At 36.6% G+C, this 7,479-nt stretch overlaps 2 non-coding genes across 2 annotated transcripts; both read right to left on the bottom strand.

Moving 5' to 3' along the window:
* Nucleotides 1–539: 539 nt before the first annotated feature.
* On the bottom strand, nucleotides 540–608 carry LOC130033209 (small nucleolar RNA SNORD64). The gene has a single exon (XR_008793927.1). It is a non-coding gene; the product is annotated as a small nucleolar RNA SNORD64 (small nucleolar RNA).
* Nucleotides 609–3,228: 2,620 nt separating this feature from the next.
* LOC130033212 (small nucleolar RNA SNORD107) lies at nucleotides 3,229–3,301 on the bottom strand. Its single transcript, XR_008793928.1, has one exon. It is a non-coding gene; the product is annotated as a small nucleolar RNA SNORD107 (small nucleolar RNA).
* Nucleotides 3,302–7,479: the final 4,178 nt, after the last annotated feature.

A 7,479-nucleotide genomic window follows, 5' to 3' on the forward strand; every position in this document is an offset into this window, starting at 1 on the left:
ACCCAAAAAGCAGGAAAAAAAGACGCAGGTAAATATAAAACTCACTTCAGGGGACAAGAGTGATAAAACAGAAAGCACTTGGCTTCATATGGTTGAGCTGAGTTTCACAATATCTTAGTCTCCAAGTACATCAGGACTGATTCTCGATATAGGATTAAGTCCTAAGCACGTGTGGCTCCAAAACAACAAAACCTCAATTCAAAACCTTTATGGTATTTCTAAAACCAGTTCCTCCACAGTTCATAATCAGATGTAAACCAGTATCTGGAGAGAATACAGGAAGCACGGTGTAGCACTATATGTGGTCAGTCTGGGTTCAATTCCTGGCACCCCGTAAGGGCCTGTACACAGGAATGTAAGCACAAAGTCAAGTACACCTGAGTACAGACAGGTGGCCCCCTCAACCCCCACAAAATATCTACAGATCCAATATCTTTCTTACAATTGATTAGATTAATTAGAAAAATCCACGTGAAATTTAGAATCTAAGGGAGGCTCATAGTACTTTCATTCCCAGTTCTGGGATTGACAATTGGACTGGACTTCAGAGCACTCAAACACCAAGCTTTACTTCATCATGCTCAGTAGACATAGCTCATCATGAATTCAGCCAATGTCTTTCCCAATGTCTAATACAGCTAAGAAAGTAATCAATACCTGCACACAACAAATCTCTACAAATGGGAAAAAAAACTCCTCTGGCTGGGGAAAATGTTGTCTTATATTTTGTATAAAGATGATATCTGGTCAGGGGCACGATACAGCTGGGAACTGAATTTGAGATACCTAAATGCAGTATTTTGGGGCGACACAGGCTGTGTTAAAGGCTTACTCCTATTCTAGCTCTGGGCTCAGGGATCACTCCTGGTAGTGTTCAGAGTATATAACTTGGTAGGCTAAGGACTGAACTAAGGTTGGGTGCATGCATGTAAGGAAAGCCCTTTACTCATGATACTACCCTCTGAACCCAGATCCTGGATTGTAAAGAGCTACTAATAATGGTTTTCATTATACTTTCACATAATAGTTCAACATACTGAAAGGTGAATTTTCCAAATCTTAATTGATATATGAAAATACAGAAACTCTAAATTTTTCCATAAACTTTTTTGATGGGGGGCACACCCAGGAATGCTCAGAAATCACTTCTGATAGGTCTAGGGGGACCATCTGGGATGCTGGTGACTGAAGCTTGGTCTGCTGGATGCAAGGGAAGCACCTGCATCCTCTCTACTGTACTATCACTCTGGCCTCTCCACTAATGTATAGAAATTAATTTAATGACCTAGATTACTTCTAAATTCTAACATAATATTTTAGTTATATATATAATACAATGGACTGGAGTGATAACATAGTGGGTAGGACTAAGGTCTGTCTGCCTTGCAAGCAACCAACCTGGATTCAATTCCTCCGCTCCTCTCAGAGAGCCAGGCAAGCTATCTAGAGTATTCCACCTCCAAGGCAAAGCCTAGCAAACTACCTGTGATGTATTCGATATGCCAAAAACAGTAACATGTCTCACAATGAAGACATTACTGGTGCCTGCTCAAGAAAATCAATGCTACAGTGCTATACAGTACAATATGGAAAATCTGTAAGATTAGTAAAAATTTAAAGCAAACCAAAAAGGCAAGCCATAAAGTTTAAAAACTGGGACTGGAGCAATAGCACACCGGGTAGGGCATTTGCCTTGCACGTGGTCGACCCGGGTTCGATTCCCAGCATCCCATATGGTCCCCCGAGGACCGCCAGGAGTAATTCCTGAGTGCATGAGCCAGGAGTAACCCTTGTGCATCGCCGGGTATGACCCAAAAAGCAAAAAAAATAAAAATAAAAACAAGATAACTGATAATCATCAAGGAAATTTACTGGCATGACAATATAATTCAAATTTTACTATGGACACAGTAGAGAACACTATCCTCCAATTTGTTTTGTTGCCTTTTTTCTGTTTTGTTTTGAGATAACACCCAATGGTGCTGGGGCTTGTTTCTGAATTTGTCCTTAGAGATTAGTAATGAATGGGCTCAGAAGACCATATGGGTTGCTAAGGATTAAAAGAATCCACTGCATCAAGGCATATGCCCTGGACACTATACTATGTCCCAGTCCCTAATTTCCTGCTTCTCGTCACTATTGTTTTCCTATTTATTGAGTAACAGATATGAAATTACAGAAACCAAGTATTGTATTTTAAAACATCTTTGTTTCTATTACACACACTTATTCACATAAATGAACTACAAGATGTTATACAAATGAATTATTTATAATATGGAAAATAGCTCAATGAGTTCAGATGTATGAACATCCACTCTTTTAAACCACTTCACCTTTTTTTGTCACTTACCACTTTTTTTTATCAGATAAAAGTTTCAAAGGATTCACAGTAATTGTTACATTACTTCCTGGATTCTTGTGGACTTTCCCTACTTCCTTTGGAAATAATTAAATGTATCAAAGGAAATAGTTAGAAAAGTCCCCTCTGTTGGAGTATTAATTTCTTTCCTATACTGAAATTTTCTAAATGACAAGACAGAGAAAATATTACTTTAGCAGCATAAGTTCAGAAATTATTAATTTCTTTCCTACATTAAAACATCCTAAATGACAATACAGGGAAAGATTTTACTTTAGCAGCATGAAATCAGATAACAACCAGATATTTTCCTCAGAAATATTCCTCAAACACCAAGATTATGTGTGCTACACTTCACATAATAGTATGTGAAGGCACTTACCAGCCTGTTTCAGAATTATGTACGGTAAGTATTCTCCTTCTTGGACATCATTTAGAGACAAAGATTTAGCATATAGTGTTTGATGAAAGAGTTGCATTCTCATTTTTACATGATCTTGCTTTCATCTCATCACACATGTATGCCTTATAGGATCCAAGGATGAATTTTCCTTTCTTGGCTTGCAACAACAATACTCACAGAGATACACAAATTAGACACATAAATATATACACATATCACACACAGACATATTACATAGACAACATACATACACATGATATGCAGATATGGGAAAAAAGAAAAAGAAAAAAATAATCATTAGCTCAAAATAGATATATGAAAATTTTAAAAAGGGTATTTTAGAAATTTGCAAAGTATAGTATATTACACTGCCAATTCTAAATACCCAAAGATTTTTTTTACATAGCCAGAATTGTCTGTTGTGTTTAAATTCTCTGAAAAATTTAGTGAGGCACATTGACTAGATTTCAGAATATTATTTTAAGCTCAAATTTGAAATCAGTATATTCAGACAAGGTCCTGTGTCATCATTAACCTAGTCAAGGCCTCTAGAAAGTACTTTTACTTTTATCTAAAATCAATTTACCTGCGTCAGATTATGCTTCAGTCCAAAATAAAGGTAATACAATTTTAGTCTCACTGTGATACTGGTAAGAATCTGCAATGACATACAACAACAAAATGAGCGTTCAAAATCTCTCTCTTCTTAGAGTCATCACTTAAGTGAGCAAGCAACATTGTATCAGACTGTAAAATCTGGGATTATAATGCTGGAGCGATAGCACAGCGGGAAGGGCGTTCGCCTTACACACGGCCAACATGGCCGACCCGAGTTCGATTCCTCCGCCCCTCTCGGAGAGCCCGGCAAGCTACCGAGAGTATTCGATATGCCAGACACAGTAACAACAAAGTCTCCAATGGAGACGTTACTGGGCCCGCTCGAGCAAATCGACGATCAACGGGAGGGCCTTTACCTTTATAATGATAGTACAGCACGGAGGGTGCTTGACTTGCATATGACTTTAATTTCCTCCCCTGCACCACTAATAGCCTCCCCCACAAGCCAGCCAGAAGTGATCCCTCAGCACAGGTCTAAGACTAAATCCTGAGCACTGCTGGGTTTGCCGACCCAACAAGAAAAAACCATCAAGTTTTACAAAACAAAAAATCCAAGAAAAATGTGTAGCCATGCTTAAAAAAATTTAAATGCTGAGTAATTTACTGAACAACTGATCAATCCCAAGGAAACTCAAATGAAAAGAAAGAAAATATCTAGCAATATATTTAAGAAATTGATTTACATGTACATTAAAATTTCATGATACAGCACTGATTTTACTTACATTATTCAATAAGAACACACTATATGTCATTCAATGTTAACAGTGTATTTTCCTAATTTCTGAAGTAAGTTTATGAAAATTTTAAACAAGTAATATATCATTGAATTGCATGAAATACTTCTTATTCTCCTCTACATAGACATAAAGAAAATAAAACATCCATTTAGTTTGATGAAGCTTCTGATCTTATTATATGTGCCATTGAAGAAGATAAAGGGTCAAATACTGAGTTCCAGGGGCAAGAAAGTATAAGAAACGGGAAGATGTTAATCAAAGGGCATATATTTTCAACAATCAAATAAATTAAGTATTAGAGTTTTAATGTATACCATTCATCATGACCAGTTAAAAATTTTATATTGCATGCACGAAATTTAGAGAAATGAGGGTTGGAGAGATAGCACTGAGGGCAGGGATGCAGTCTATGGGGTTCAATCCTGGGTACCCTGTATGGTCCCCAAGCTCCACCAGAGTTGACCTCTGTGTGCAGAGGCAGGTTTAAGTCCTGCATATGGCTGGGTATAGCAGAAGAAGTAAAAAAAAAAAAAGAATACTAACATGATGAGGAATGTGGCTTAATGCTAGAGCAACACTGAGTCATGAATAAAAATAAAGCCCTGGGTTTCCTCCTCCTCAAAACAAAAGATGGCAACTATGTAATGTGATGACTGTTTTTCAATAATTTTGTGGAAGTTATTCACATATATAAAAATATCAAATAGTGAAGCTGTGGGGATTAAGTGATGCTATTAATCAATTTTACAAGCAATAATTAAAAATTGCAACACTTCTAAAACTTAACATGATTACATAATTAAGCACTGGTGACTTTATAACATAGTTGCCTCATATTTCATAAGTTCTAATTCCAGTCTAATTAATCATATAAAACCAAAACATCATAGAAACGCTGTAAAAGCAAAGGATTAAAGCAGCGTAACTTTCCTTCTCATTATGGGATTAGGAACTGCTTCATAAAACACATGACCTTTAGATACTTTTCCTGAATTATGATTTAAATTATAATATTTTAACTTTAAAATGGTGTGAAAGTCATTAAAATAAAGATTGTATTATAGGGGGCTGAAGCAATAGCACAGCAGGTAGGGAGGGCATTTGTCTTACACAGGGCTAACCCAGGTTTGATTCCTAGCATTCCATATAGTCCCCCGAGCACCGCCAGGAGTAACTCCTGAGTGCAAAGCCAGTGAGTAACCTCTGAGCCTTGCTGGGTGTGATCAAAAAAGCAAAAAAAAATGTGTTTTAAAAAAAAGAATTAAGCTACGGTGGGCCTTTTAGGACAATATTAGACAATTAGCAGAGGAAGATTAGAGTAGCATGCAAGTTGCATACATTTTTAATAAATCAAAATTTAGAAAAAAGAACATTAAATTCAAATGAAGAGAAACCAATAGATTGAAAGCCATCTGTGCTTTGAATGTTATATGTACTCATTTGAGATATAGGAGTGTTAAATATTCTAAAGACACAACATAAATTTTTGAATATGATACACTGTACAGGTCTATAATCCATACTGAAATACTTTTGTAGATGAAATTATGATTGGCTATGTCCCAACATGTTTTTAAATATATGTTCCACAATGTTCTCAAATAATTGAAGGAGGTAGTAGCACTGCACTGTAACACTGTCCTCCCGTTGTTCATGGATTTGCTCGAGCGGGCACCAGTAAAGCCTCCATAGTGAGACTTGTTGTTACTGCTTTTGGCATATTGAATACACCATGAAGAGAGCTTGCCAAGCTCTGCCGTGAGTGCGGGATACTCTCAGTAGCTAGTAGGGCTCTCCGAGAGGGACAGAGGAATTGAACCCGGGTCAGCCATGTGCAAGGCATATGCCCTATCCGCTGTGCTATTGCAGAAGAACATAATTATCACCAAACTAAACAATACATTCAAAATAAACATCTTATAGAATTATGAGTTCTTTTCACTCACCTCTAATTTCCAAGTGAGCTTAAGGAAATATTTGAGAAAATATTTTCTTCTAATACATTGCACTCCTGCCAAAACTTAATGGCCATTCATTCCAGCTGCTCCAAACTAGGAATTTTTCTTCCAAAGCAGAAAAAGTACCACAAATCATTATAACTTTTTTCAGAGAATGTAACAGCACCACCTAAAATGCAAAAATATGCAACCTACACAATTCTAAACAGAAAATATTTTTTATATATGAATTGTTTAAATAAAATGACTTTGGCGCGAAAGATAGTATTTTATAAATTAATATGTACTTCAGTAAAGACTCATTTCTAAATTAAAACCCAAGCAACAAAACTGAAAAAGTTCTCTTCTGTAGCTAACAGATCTAAACCCAGATTTTTTGGTCAATCATTAACTATTTAAATGGCAAAGTCTGTCAACTGCCTGAGAAAAATGTCAAGTGGTGCTGAAGATAGGACAGTGGAGAGGGCATTTGCCTGCATGAGGCCCACCCCGGTTCCATCCTCAGCAATGGACTCCAGCATTTCCAGGATTAATTCCTGAGTGCAGAGCTAGGAGTAAACCCTGAACACCCCTGAATATGGTCCAAAAAGCCAAAAAAAAAAAAAACAAAGAAAAATGTCAAGTATAGTGTCTGAAGAAAATAGTACAGTGTATAAGGCTCTTCCTTTGCATGCAGCCAACTAGAGTTTGATCCCTGGCATCCCATATGATTCCTGAGTACAACCAGAAGTGATTCCTGAGTGCAGGGCCAATAGTAGCCCCTGAGCATTGGCAGCTGAGGCACAAACTCTTTTTTTTAAAAAATGACAAGTTTGGCAAGAGTTATAGCATAGTGGGCAGGGCATTTGTCTTGCAAGAAATCAATCCAGGTTAGATCCCTGGAATACCAGATTGTTCCCAACACACTCCTAGTAGTAATTCCTGAGTACAGAGCCAGGAGAAACAGCTGACCTCTGCCAGGTATGCGCCAAAAAATCAAAACAATAAAAAAAATTCAAGTATGACAGAATGCTATGTTGGACATAACCTTACATTGTCAACTATATTTCAAAATGTATTCAAAGATTATATCTTATTATCTCAAACATAAAAACCACCTAGGTCTCAGTGCCCTGTTTTTTTTCCTTTATTAAAGCATCATGAGTAAAAACAATTATTATCAGGGAATGGGATTATCTTGGTAATATACAGCACAAATCCACGATAAATGATTGTTAACTGAGGCAAACATTCAAGAAAAAAAAGTACCTTATATTTGAAATTATTTTAATTAACAAAGTCTGTTAAATAAGTTTCCCATAATACTATGCTTTATAAATCCATTCATTCCATCCCTACTTCATTTCAGATATATAAGGCAGAATAAAATAGAGGGCCAAGTATGAATGTTGGGCTTGA

The sequence above is a fragment of the Sorex fumeus genome, unplaced genomic scaffold, assembly GCF_029834395.1.
Source record: "Sorex fumeus unplaced genomic scaffold, SorFum_2.1 ptg000051l, whole genome shotgun sequence".
Taxonomy (NCBI): domain Eukaryota; kingdom Metazoa; phylum Chordata; class Mammalia; order Eulipotyphla; family Soricidae; genus Sorex; species Sorex fumeus.